At 36.9% G+C, this 13,973-nt stretch overlaps 1 protein-coding gene across 2 annotated transcripts in view; it reads left to right on the top strand.

The window, feature by feature from the left end:
• The first annotated feature begins 598 nt into the window (after positions 1 to 598).
• Positions 599 to 13,973, top strand: part of LOC150105696 (uncharacterized) — a 30,496-nt gene continuing 17,121 nt past the window's right edge. The window contains exon 1 of one of the 2 annotated variants that reach the window (XM_090395018.1): positions 599 to 921. The gene's annotated coding sequence lies outside the window, so the exon portion shown is untranslated. Of the gene's footprint in view, positions 926 to 13,973 lie in introns of both variants that reach the window. The other variant, XM_090395017.1, reaches the window with a different exon arrangement.

The raw sequence follows: 13,973 nt of genomic DNA, 5'->3' as shown, positions 1-13,973 counted from the left end.
TCTCGTATTTATCAAACTCCGGGAATTACATTCTCTCAACCTGTCATCATAGTCACTATTCCACTAACCATCCAATACTGCTTTCGTTAAAGCCTATGAATTCTTCCGATGCTAGGTTTTGGAGAGATTGTTATTCTTAAACAATCTCTTCAAAACTTTACAACCCCCTCCAGAAATGCAAACAGGTCTGTAATTTGAAACGCTGTTTCAAATTACATTTGAAACAGCGCTTCACATTTATGCAAAAGAGATGTTTTGCATAAAGGTAACTGAGAAACTAAAAACGGGTACTATTTATTATACACATCCGAAGTAATAGCAGTATATATGATTAGGTAATGTCATTCTTAGTGTTTTAGGGCCTGAGCGGAATTGGTATTTGAGATATTTCAATGGTTTTGCATACACAACTCGAGATAATTATTTCGAAAGGATATTTAAATAAACAATCATTTCCAAAGTTAGTATATTTCTGTACTGACAAAAGGGAAAAAATGATTTTATATATGTCGGAAACATGGTTTATATATAAGTTATGTTACAATCTTTTATAGTACTTCTGCCCACGAAAGGTTTTTAAAGGCTTGGTAATGTGGACTAAGGATAAGATGTTTTTCGAAGACTTCCTGTTTTTAAACCACTCAGAAGCATGAAAATACTATTGACAGACTTGTGAGATGAATTTAATATTTTTTAGAAAGTAATTCTGCGTGATTTGTTTCACGGTTTTTCTACGAAATAAATAAGCATGTGTGAAATAGCATTGAATAGTTCAACATAGAAACTGTCGCATTTTTAAGTAGGTCATATTAGATAGTGAATTCCACACTAGAGAGAAGTTTCAAGTATTCTGTGTAACTTTTAAAGGTTTAAAATCACCAACTCAAAATGGAGCAAAGGAATAATTCATTCCGTACAAAGGCAGGTACTAAAATATTTTCTTTACATGTGAAAATACAATACTTTTTTTTCTAGTTTGCCGAAGGCTGGTTTGAAAAAAGAGTGCACCTTTATTTTTATTCTCATCGCGTAATAATAGCTTAAGAGATTAATTTCGTCCATACTTTTTAAAATAATATTTATATTTTTGCTCGATATAAGGTGTATTATATGATACAGTAATGGTAAAGATTTTTACAAGTGGACTTTTTATGTTCGAGTGCCGTTTCAGATCCGAACACCCATGATGATCACCTCCAGTTACAATATCACATTATCTAAAACACATTATTATTTCAAAATCACTATGCTCTCTTTACTCTTTGAGTATCTTTTGAGTAATAATAGTAATCTAAAGCATACATTTATTTCATTTCAGTAAAAATGAAGGAAAGGAATCTAAAGCATAGATTTTCTGGCTCTCCATTACTGAACTTGACCTGATCTCATGTAATGTAATATTTATCTTATATTACTTAACTGCAGTTGCAAGAGATATCTATCACATTGCACATATAGGATTTATTTCTGCTGCATATAGGTGTATTGTTTAAGCATTTTGGACATGACATGAAAATTATCCCTTCAGTAGCTGGGGTATTATCTGTTATTATGGCATCTACAGTCTGTTTACACAGGACACAATCATGATTTCATAGCACATACATGGAGTCAGAGGACAAATCTCGGGAGGTTGCTCTATATAATACATCACCACATGATCAACCATATACACTACATCAAAAATTCCATAATCCACTTTCTGCACTACATCATCTTCATCTATGTTAGAAAAACAAACATATGGGAGATATCATAATGTCTGTTATATGAATTGTAGACAATCTGGGATCTGTGATTCACATGAATCTCTTGATTATCTTGGCTTATGTTCGTTGTCTCTGCCTCGTAAATTGACTACAGCCTCATTTGAAAACAGTGAATGCTTGAATCTGAATAACTAGATATCTTGATATATGCTGCATAAGGAGATAATTTAATTTGGTTCCTTTATTCAACATTAGAACTGAAAGCATTAATTGCCAAAATTATGAACAGTAATAACAACATAGAGTAATGTTTTTCCACTTTAAGTTCTCATTCAGCAGGCAAGAATGACTTCCATACTACTTGAATACCAGTTTGATCGATGACTTTCAGTATCATATCTAAAACATTATCGCTTATTTCAAAATCGCAGTGTGTCTATTTACTCTTTGAAGGTCTCATTAGGAATAATATTAATCTTATAAATCATAGTATATTCTCTCTAGAATTATCATTATCACACCATGGAGTCAGCAGACTCATCATGGGGTGTTCACTCAACTAGCAACATATTTATTATTTTGCACCTTAAAGCCTTTAACACCCCCATGTATTCATGATATATTCTGATAATGTGTTTTGATTGTCTTGTATGTCCATGTAAAAAAAAATAATAATAAATATACTCTTCACACCCTTGCACAACTTCTAGGGATGGCCTCTTGATCTTCACTTTTCACCTACCCTTTTTATAATCTCTTCTGCATTAATCCGATAAAATCCCTTCACTAATTTAAACATCTTTATCATATCACCTCTTTGGGTGGAATGTAAAAAATAAAGGATCTGTTGTGACTTCATCCATCAGTCTTCAAACATCTTACAGTTAATAACATGTTCTTGGAATACTCACAACTATTATTCCTCAAAATAAATGGTAATCATGTAAAGAGGTCTGGACTCTTTAGATCTTTAAATCAGTTAAAGAGCCTTTAAAGTCGCATGCCACATATGGTAGTATATATATATGCAAGCATCCTAGTGGAGAAACTATAATTGCTTTCCCATAACAATTTTTGTTGAATCTAGGCGGAGTACCTGAAATGTTCACTACCTTTATCCCTCACATGTACATACATATATTATGCTGGGGTTCACCATATAGTAGTATTAGCACCATTGCTGAATTCCACACATGAAGAATCATAAACCTAAAGGTTGCTAGTACTAAAACAATAATTTTTCATGTGTGGAATTCAGCATTTGGTTATCATAGCTTTTGTACATTGTGTAGCCACTCCATTCACTTGTTCTACTTCATAGTTGGCAAAAGTTTTATTATTTAGATTAAGTGGATATTGAATCCAACATTATTTCAAAGGCGAATAGAGAAACTACAAGAGTTTCATGCCGAATATAGAAACTATAAAAGTTTCGATGGATCCAAGCATAAGCAAACCTTTCATGATAGGGGCAACTTGAAGTAAGGGTGGAGTAAGCTCTGATCAATCCTTAGTATTTCCCATAATGTAAAACACATCTCCTAGTGGACATGTATGACGTTATACATTATGGGGGTGTCACTACCCAGACCCGTTTCGACCTTTGTTGAGGTCTCGTCAGTGGGAGCCAGATCCAGATGTAAATACTCCAGTTGAAGTGATGCAGAACTTATACTTTACCATACAAGTTGCCAAAAAGGTGGCACATCACAAAAGGCACCAAGAATTACTGAAAAAAGAGAGCCAAAAGGCTTCACTTCGGCGATACAAAATTATTCAAATTAAGTAGATGTTGAATCCAACATTATTTCAAAGTCGAATAGATTTTGTTATTATCATGAAAGACCTTCATGATCAAGGACTTATCAATGGAGGTCATATATCATCCACATGATGTCTTTTTTAAACTCATTCCCCCCCCCCTCTCTCCTCACCTTCCATATAATGAAAAATTTTATCAACTGATATTCTATAATGCTGCTTCAAAAGTTTATAGACCTATATCGCTACTCTTTCTCATGTGTATCAGTGTCTGCAGTCCACATACTTTCAATCTATCCTTGTAATCTACGTTCTATAATCTTAATATCACCTTTATAAGCCTCCTTTTTCACAGGCTTGTATATCAGTGTTCATTTCAGCATTGCAATTATTATCCTCTGAGTTGTATTTGCAAATTTTGCTGTGTGACCTTTGAACTTCAAATTCCTATGCACTATCACTTCAAGATCCCTGGCCTCATCAGTTTCTCCAAGCATAATTCCACTAATATAATATTTGTTTGATATGTCATCATACCAAATCACATGACTTTCCACTTAACGGCATTGGATTGCTAGCCATTCATTTGACTACATTTTCAGCCTATTCAGATCATTTTGTAAGTGCTGTATATCATAGCATCCCTAATTGCATTGTCTATCTTTGTATTATTGGCAAACAACTGAATATCTCCTCTTCCTGATACTAAGAAGTCATTAATATATAGATTGAACTACAGTGGTTCAAGGACTCATCCCTGAGGCACACTACCGATCACCTTAAATCTGGCAGATTCACTCCACACACCCCACTTTCTAATACCTCTCTGTCAGCCACCCACTTATCCATAATAATAGCTCATGTTCAAAATCCCATATTCTCCAGTTTATGCAACTTTTCATGTGGTAATCCTGTCAAATGCCTCAGTAAAGTCCAACAGTGTCATAGTGTATCGAGTCCATTTATCCAACTCGGCCATAGCATTATCACAAAATAAAAGCAAATTGCTTAGACATGACCTCCCTGAAGTAAACCCATACTGTTTCTTGAAAATATAGCTTGTCTATCAACCCATTTCTGTGTGGGAGTCCTTACCAACTTCTCTGAAATCTTCTCAACCACTCTAGTAATATGGATAGGTTGATAGTTAGCCACATCAGTTATAGAAATTTTTTCACTTGGTTACAAAATAACATGACAAGACATTATATTCTTGTTTATTTGCTTATATCTTATCCAAGTGTAAGCAAATAAAGTGTAAGTGTCAAGCATCTTCATAGAGGTTATTTGTATATAGAGGCTGTTCTGATGATGCAAATCATGCATGCATCCTTCCCATATGCACATCCAAAAGGGACAAGTGTCCTCAATAATAAGAATATAATTTTGACGCATCAGTCTTTGCACCACCACCACCCTTGTGCAATGGGATCATTATTCATTCTTTACATTCTTGTGGGTTCTTTCCTGAGCTGAGATTCATATTATACAAATATGTCAATAGCCTAGCTAGTTTATCTTTAGCCTGCACAGCTAATTTCTTTGCATGCTCCAACTTAACTTTTTGTACAGTACTCGTAACTTTTCTAACGTGTTTTACATATTTCATAACTCCTCTCATTTTTAATCTATGATATTCCTTCCATATCATTCTCTTCTTATGGATTGCATGCTTAATAAGGTTGAATATTTCACTCCCATCCTATTTGTTCTTCAAACTCTATATGCACATTGAGTTACTGCATTATTTAAGCAACTTTTCAAAGTTTCCCGTGCACTGCTGATATTGTTCCCATTCAGTAACTAATACCATGGGGCCAAACACTGTATTCTCCTGATTTTGTCATACTTCCAGCTTTGTAGTTTTGCATGTTACTGTCTAATTGGAACATCCACATATACTACTTAGCTACTTCCCAGGTCAGTATGGCATGATTAGTGTCACAGCTGGTGGCAAAACAGTCGCTCACTTAACTGAAATCCCTTATGACACTATGATCAAATTAAAGGCATCTGTGCTTGAGTGGGTCTTTCACTTGCTGCTTAAGAAAATTTTCTTGCAACAACTCAGTAAATTCTTATTCGTTCTTATCACGAGTTTTCTCTGCTACCTAATTAATGAAATAGAATTGAAATTTTATTACCCATCAGGGTAATTTGGCAATGCATTCTTCATCCCCAGCAACTGAATTGACAGGTCTGTAGCAACATCCAATCATATATTTCATTCTATCAGCCCTCGCTTCACACTAGATAGCCTCAGTCATTTGCTACATGGGAAATTATTGCTGTTATGTTTTCATTAGTTTCTACTCTAACTGGACTCATATCATCTGATATAATTACTAGTAGTACCTACCTCTCCTCTGTCCTTCCTGAAAATACTCAACCCTTTACACTCAATTCCAGTTAATACATCTGACTGAGAGCTACGTTTCACTAATATGAACAGTCTTAAGCCACAATGTATTCACCAAAAAACTCACTCCCCTTTTGTTCCTGATGCTCCTGGCATAAATGATAGCATTGATGATAGTAGTGGTGTTGTGTATTGTTGGAGAATTAAGTAGTAGGAGAGATGATGAGATGTATGTTGTGGAGTAGAGTTCAGTGCCCTCCTGCAGTGAGTCCTTGGACTCCTTGGAGGTGTCACCTATTAATAATAATAATTTGTGTATAGACATAAGTTACTTCCTTGCTTTTTCATATATATCTGCTTGGCTTAGCTGGGCAACTTTCTCTTTTTTCCTACACATACAAAAAAGTCCGAACCCTAAGCATGCCCGTCAACACCTCTTCACCAAATTCATAATCGTGTCCATTAACATTTATATCATTATCATTTTTACATGTTTTAGCTGAACTAATATTCTCAGCATATTTCTTATGCTAACTTATAGACTATAGAAAAAATGAAGCTATACTTCAGATTGGACCAAATCAGTTATTACCCCTATATACAAAAAAAAGGAGATAAAACAGAATGCAATAATTACAGAGGTATTAGCTTCCTCAGTATTCCAAGTAAGGTTTTTACAAAAGTACTCCAAAAACAAATTAAACCATATTTGGAACTAGCATTAGGAGAACAACAAGCAGGTTTCAGACCAGGATAAAGCACAATTGATTAATTATTCACCTTAAGACAGCTAATAGAGAAGACTCTAGAATACAACCAAAGTTGCTATATAAATTTCATAGACTTTCGTCAGGCATTTCATTGAATCCATAGAAGAGAACTATGGGAAACTAGGAAAGAATTTGGAATTCCCAACAAAACTATAAGAATAATAAAGAATTTATATAAGAAATCTGAAAGTGCAGTACAGGTGGAGGACACCTTAACCAACTGGTTACACACAGAGAATGGAGTAAGACAGGAATGCAATCTGTCACCAGACCTGTTCAATCTTACACTGGAAGAAGCAACCAGTAAGGCCTTAAAGAAAAAAGACTTCAGAATCAAAATATATGGGAAAAATATAACAAACTTAAAATTTGCAGACGAGATTGCATTACTTGCAAGCATGGAAGAAGATCTACAATGAATTTCTGATAAAATAAATGAAGAATGTATGAAATTTGGATTAAACCTAAATATAGACAAAACAAAAATTATGCTAATAGGAAAAAGAAACGCCAATCTGAAAATTGAAATTGATAGTAAGAATCTAGAAAACTTCACATACCTTGGAGGAGTAATTGAGCATAATGGTGAAATTACAAAAGATATAAACAGACGAACAGAAGTAACTACAAAAGCATTGATTGGACTTATTATTATTATTATTACACAGGACCCCATGGAGTCAAAGTCTTTTTGTCATACACACAGCTCATCATACCATGCCTTAAACACACTCAAATTCTCTGAAGATACCACACTCTCAGGCAAGTCGTTTCAATCATTCACAACTCTGCATGCAAAAAACCTGCTTCTCGCTCCCTTCCTTATATAGTTTCCATAGATGACCTCTGGTTCTCCCCTGATCTCCCACTGTTTGCTGTAAAATCTCTCCAACATTGATCCTATAACAACCCCCTTACTAACTTGTAGGTCTCTCTCATATCTCCCCTCTTCCTCCAATCCACCAGACTGTAAATTGCATCTTCTCAACCTTTCCTCATATTCAAATTTCAGAGGTCAGAAACTACCTTAGTCAGTCACCTTTGGATCCTTTCCAACATCTCTTCGTCCTTTTGAAAACCTAATCTGTGCACAGTAGTCCATGTGTGGCCTAATCAAAGCCTTATACAATGGAACAAGAATCTCCCTACTTCTATAAGTCAGTGTCCTCCTCATCATTCCCAGAAGTCTTTGTGTTGTCTTCACAATTTTGACAATGTGTCCCCCTAAATTTCAGATCCTTATCCACTATCACTCCAAGATCTCTTATTTCCTCCACCTCCGACAATATATCCCCACCAAGCATAAATTCTACACCCCATCTTTGTTTCCCAAATTTTAAAACCTTACATTTTGCAACATTGAACTTGCATTTCCATTCCCGTGCCCATTCACTCAATTCATTTGAGTCTTCTTGTAAGGCCACAACATCTCTACTCTTCATAGTTCGTCCCTACTTTGCATCATCTGCAAACATCAGAATATCTCCATCCAAATCTTTGCCAGTATCATTAACATAAAAGTCAAACAGTAAGGGCCCTAAAGCAGACTCCTGAGGTACATTAATAGTGACTTTCCTCTTCTGGGATATCGTTCCCCCATACACAACTTGCTGATACCTATCAGATAGCCAGTCTCTGATCCGATCCTATCCACTCTAGTTTGACTATCAACTTATCATGTGGTAATCTATCAAAAGCCCTTGCGAAAAGTAAGCATACTGCTGTGTATCCCTCTCCTCTGTCCAAGGAAGCCGTCACCTTATTGTAATAAGTAAGTAGATTACTAAAACATGATCTTCCTTTAGCAAATCCATGCCGTCCATCAAAGATAATACCATTGTTATCAACCCAATTCTGAAATGTAGTTCTCACCCGCTTCTCCAACAACTTAACCACAACACCTGACACAGAGATAGGCCTAGAATTTGATGCTTGAGTTCTGTCAAGTTCTATCACCTCCCTTATGAAGCGGCACAATCCTGCCTTCCTTCCCCTCCTTTGGAACTCAAAGGAGTGGAAAATTCATATTAAAAAAATATGTCAAGGCACATGTCAACTCCCTGTCACATTCCTTCAGAACGCATGGCGATATATTATCAAGTTCCACAGCATTTGATGCTGTGGGACACAGCATCAAGTTTGCTCACCCCATACCCCTCTTGCTCACTTACATTCAGTCGGCCCCCCCCACCCATTATCAACTCAATCTCTCCATGAAGTTACATTCACAAGAATGAAAAACCTTTATGAACTACTCATTAAGTATCTCCACTATATCTTCGCAGCAGTTGTCCTTATACCATTTTTTCCAATCAATATCATCCTTCCATAATCATTCTTTTTTTTTTGTTGGCTACATATCGAAAGAACTCCTTAGGATTCTTTTTGGCTTCATTAGCTAACTGCACTCATACCCCACTTTTGCTACCCTTACCAACCAAGTCACCCGTCTTGCCTGGTCTTTGTAATCTCATAGAATTAGTTAATACCACTTCTATTATGCTGCCTCCATGATGCCCTTTTTCTCTGTATTGCATGCTTAATGTCTTCATTTATCCATTTCACACCTACCTTGTTTAACCTTCTGATCCATGGAATACATTTAAACATTGCTTCTACTAGATAGTTTTTGAATATCTCCCAAACTTCGATGATCTATTTTCTCGCTAACTCCTCATTCCATGCTACATCTGCAAGTTGTCGTCTGAGCTCTTCATAATCACCAGCCTTGTAGTTTTACATATACCCTTTTCTCACAGAAGTCCTCACACTGCTGGTAACCACTTAATCACTCAGGTAATCACTTCATGGTCACTCTCACCAACTGGAGGGTGATTTGACATATAATTACATCCTCTGATGAGATGATCAAATCCAAGACCCTCAATCTCAGTCTCTACTGCCATAATTAAAATTACCCATAATGATCACCCTTTTCTTATTTGCTTGGCTAATTTGATTATACATTTCATAGTCGCTATCATCCTCATTACCAGGTCTATAACAACAACCAACCAAGTATTTCATTCTATTAACCTCTATCTCACACCATATTGCCTCAAAACCACTTGCACTATTTCTCTCTTACATTCCTATTTTGTATGGACATAACTCCTTCTCTATCATCAATAGCACTCCCCCCCCCCCTTTTTACCTTTTCTATCCTCGCAAAACACATCATACCCTTCCATCTCTATTCCTGTCAAGATGTTGTCCTCATCCAACCATGTCTCACTTATTTCAACAATTTTTGTGTAAACAGACTCAATTATTGCAACCATTTCATTTGCCTTGTTTCTTACACTTCTGGCATTTATATACAAACACAGCAGCTTATTACTGGATCTATAGTTAGTTCCACTGATACCACCCATTCGATGTGATTTCTCCATGCTCAACTCGAGCCATTTCCCTTTCTCCTTATTTATCTTAGAACCCTCTTCAGCTGTTTTCTCTTGATCTCAGGTCATCCACTTCACTTCCTGTCTACATATGCATTCATATTCTCTTGGAGCATCCACCTTTCTCACGCTGTGTTCTCCTGTCCACCCTGAGCCTCCCTGTTTCCCTGTCTATCTTGCACACCTGTTCTCTCATTCTCTACTCATGCCACTCACTTCTTCATTCATAACCACATCTTCAATCTCTCCTGTCTTTCTCTCCTGCTCTTCCCACTTGATCAGATTCATTCTCTGCACTCACTTCTCTACCTTCCAGCAGCAGTCTCTCTAAGCAACTCACACCAAACCACTCAGATGCAGTCCATTGCTCTTATACAGTTCACTTCATCTTTCAAACTCATTCCACACATTAGCAAACTGCGCTCCTTTCTCCTCAAACATTTCCGCTAACATATCATTCATAATCCTTGCTCTCTGCCTCATCTCACCACTGTCATACCTAGGCAACATGCTTACTACCTTTCGTATCACTCTATTCTCTTTTATCCAGCTAGCAATCTCCTGATATCCAATTTGACATGTTTTTAGTTCGCAATAAGTCATTTGTACCTGTTACAACTACCAACTCTTTTGCTCGCTTACTTCTCATGTCTGATGTGTCAATCACTCTACTTATTATGTATGAATAAGGAAAATGAGCCCCTGGTAGTTGTTTAGGAATAAATACTTGACATAATGGGTAGTGGAGGCGTTGTATGGGATAAGGACATTGGACTTAATAATAATGGTCTCACATTATAGGACTTGATCTTTTTCCATTGTGCACTTTGTGAGGAAGTGATAGTATCATACCACAAGTGCAGACTTCTAATTGGTACTTGATATATTTATGATGAACAGCAGCAGATCTCCCTCAATGACTAAAATAAGATAAACCACAGATGCAAAGGATCTGTAAACTACATAGAGAAATTTGTGTAACATTGAAATCTGAACAAATTCAATGGGCTATTTTTATCCTCTTTATGGGAAGTATTACTTAATACTGGTTATTGTTGTTCAATTTTTTAATATTTTTTTTGTTTACTAAACTTTGATAGAACAGTAGCTATAATTACTATGCCACTCTACTACAGGTTGTAGTAGAGTGGCATAGATGTATGGATCTATACATTAGTGAGCCAAGCGCTGTGGATGTACCTAAGAAGAGCTCCTGATTCAGATAAGTTATTCTAGGAATAATTAATTATATATGCGTAATTGTTTGAGTAAGAGCGGCTGTAAATGTTGTGCGCTATCGGTATTATTAGTGTGGGGGATTTTTCTTGCCTAAACTTAATTAAAATTGTTATTATTAGTATAATATAATTAATGGCTATTGTAGCCTGTTTTTAGACCTATATTTAGGCCGTTATTATTAGACCTAGTAACCTGCAGGGGGAAAAAAAAAATGCCGATGACATTGTCATTCTATGATTTTAATTTGGATTTCAGTCGTTTCGTTAAGTGTGAGGTTTGTTATATGTATTCCTTCGATTACATAAATGATTTGTGGATGTTTAGCGCGAATGGAAGAAGGATGTGTGCGAAGTGTGACCTGAATGAGGAACTGAGGAATGCAAATATGAAATTGATGACAGAAAGTGTTAGTAACGATTGTGTTGCGAGTGCACGTTTGAAAGAGAAGGATGGTGAGAAGAGAGGCGAAAAAATGTTAAAAAAATCAGGAAAAAAGAAAAAGAGCGATTTGAAAACCGTAACGAATGTTAAAAGGGACGAAAGTGAGGCGAGAGTGGCGGAAAGAAATGAAATTGAGAGAACGAATGAAAGTAGAAATGGCATGATGCACAAATTGCAAGTGAAAAAAATCTAAAGAATAAATGATAGCGAAAAAAGAATGAATGATGGCGAAAGTTGGACACATGTTGGACTGAAAGTACTGAAACAAAGAAAGATGAGAGTAAAAGTGAGAAGAATGATAGCGAAAGTTGGACGCATGTTAGTCCGAAAGTACAGAAACAAAGAAAGATAAATTAGAGGGAAAGTGAGAAGAGGGGGTCAAGAGTTAGAAAGATTTAATGATAGAGAGAATATGTCGCGAGATTCGAAAAGTGAATTGGATTGGATGAGGCAAGAAATGAAATGGATTCTGAATGAAATCAAGAGAATTCAGGTCAAAACTATTAAAATAAATCATTATTATTATTATTATTATTATACACCTCCAGGGAGTCCAAAGACTCGTCGAGGGAGAGTGTGCCAACAGCATCGAACGATTGGTCCCCTTCTAACTACTAACCGCGCTCAAACTTACTTAACTGAGCCATTAGTAGCAGAGGCTCTACCAATCGACCAACCCTTGCAAGAGTTAACAAAAGATGAAAGATGTGCGAGTGGCGTTGTATGGTGATTCCATTATTAAAAGTGTGCTAGAGGATAAAATGCACAAGGTATGTTTTCCAGGCGGTAAAATGAGTAGAGTGATTGAGGCATTGGATATGAGGCAGGAGCGAGCAAAAGAGTTAATTGTATTAATTGGTACATGTGATTTGAGAGAGAACAAAGAGCATGTCAGGAGGCTGCTTGGAAAGATAAAAGAGAATAGTGTGAAAGGAAGGTAGTCAGTGTGTGCCTAGGTATGATTGTGGTGAAATGAGGTGGAGAGCAAGGGTTATGAATGATATTCTGGCTGAAATGTGTGAGGAGATGGGAGTACAGTTTGTTAATGTGTGGAATGAGTTTGAGGGACAAAGTGAGCTGTATGGGAGCGATGGACTGCATTTGAGTGGTTATGGTGTGAGTCGCTTTGAGAGACTGCTTCTGGAAGGTAGAGAAGTGAATAGAGAGAATGAATCAGATCGAGAGGGTAGTGATGTGGAAGAGCAGGAGAGATTGAAGAAGTGGAAATGAATGGGGAAGTGAGTGGTATGAGTATAGAAAATGAGAGAATGGGTGTGCAAGAGGAGCAGGTAAACGGGGAGGCTCAGGGCAGACAGGGGTACACAGCGTGAGGAAGGTGGATACTCCAAGAGGAGGTGAGCATGTGTAGGCAGGAAAGGAATGGGATGACCGGGGATCAAGAGGAAACAGATGAAATTGAAAAGGGTTCTAAAATGAAGAAGCAGAAAGGGAAATGGCCCCAGTCCAGTATGGAGAGAGATCACATCGAGTGAGTGGTATCAGTGGAACTAGCTGTAGATCCAGAAATGAGCTGTTGTGTTTGTATACCAATGCTAGAAGTATAAGAAACAAGGCGGATGAAATGGTTGCACTAATTGCGTCTGTTCACCCAAAGATTGTCGGAATAAGTGAGACATGGTTAGATGAGGACGACATCCTGACAGGAATAGAGATGGAAGGGTATGATATGTTTCGTGAGGATAGAAGGGGTAAAAAGGGAGGGGGGTGCTATTGATAATAGAGAAAGAGTTATGTCCATACAAGGTAGAGATGCAAGAGGGAAATAGGGCCATTGGTTTTGAGGCAGTATGGTGTGAGATAGAGGTGAATAGAATCAAATACTTGGTGGGATGTTGTTATAGACCTGGTATCAATTTGCAGAGTCTAGTGGACAGGAGGAAGAGGGAGATATGATAGAGAAGTTGGTAAGGGGTTGTTATAGGATCAGTGCTGGAGAAGTTTTACAGAGAATAGTGGGAGATCAGTGGAGAACCAGAGGTCATCCTTGGAAACTGTATAAAGCGGGCATGAGTAGGGGAGTGAGAGGCAGGTTTTTTCATGCAGAGTTGTGAATGCCTTGCCTGAGAGTGTGGTGTCTGCAAGGAGTTTGAGTGTGTTTAAGACACGGTATGATGAGATGTGTGTGTGATAAAAAGACCTCCCAGATGACTCCATGAGGTCTTGGGAAATAATAATAATAATAAACCTATGGTACAATATTTGTATTGTTAATCTTTCATGTTTTATGCATCTGCTTTGTTCCACATTAAATCATACTGAGAATCATCAAGAT

This window comes from Typopeltis vanoorti, chromosome 6 (genome assembly GCF_054136105.1).
Source record: "Typopeltis vanoorti isolate ZY-2024b chromosome 6, IOZ_Tvanoo_1.0, whole genome shotgun sequence".
NCBI classification, from domain to species: Eukaryota; Metazoa; Arthropoda; class Arachnida; order Uropygi; family Thelyphonidae; genus Typopeltis; species Typopeltis vanoorti.
This window is presented reverse-complemented; position numbering and strand designations above follow the sequence as displayed.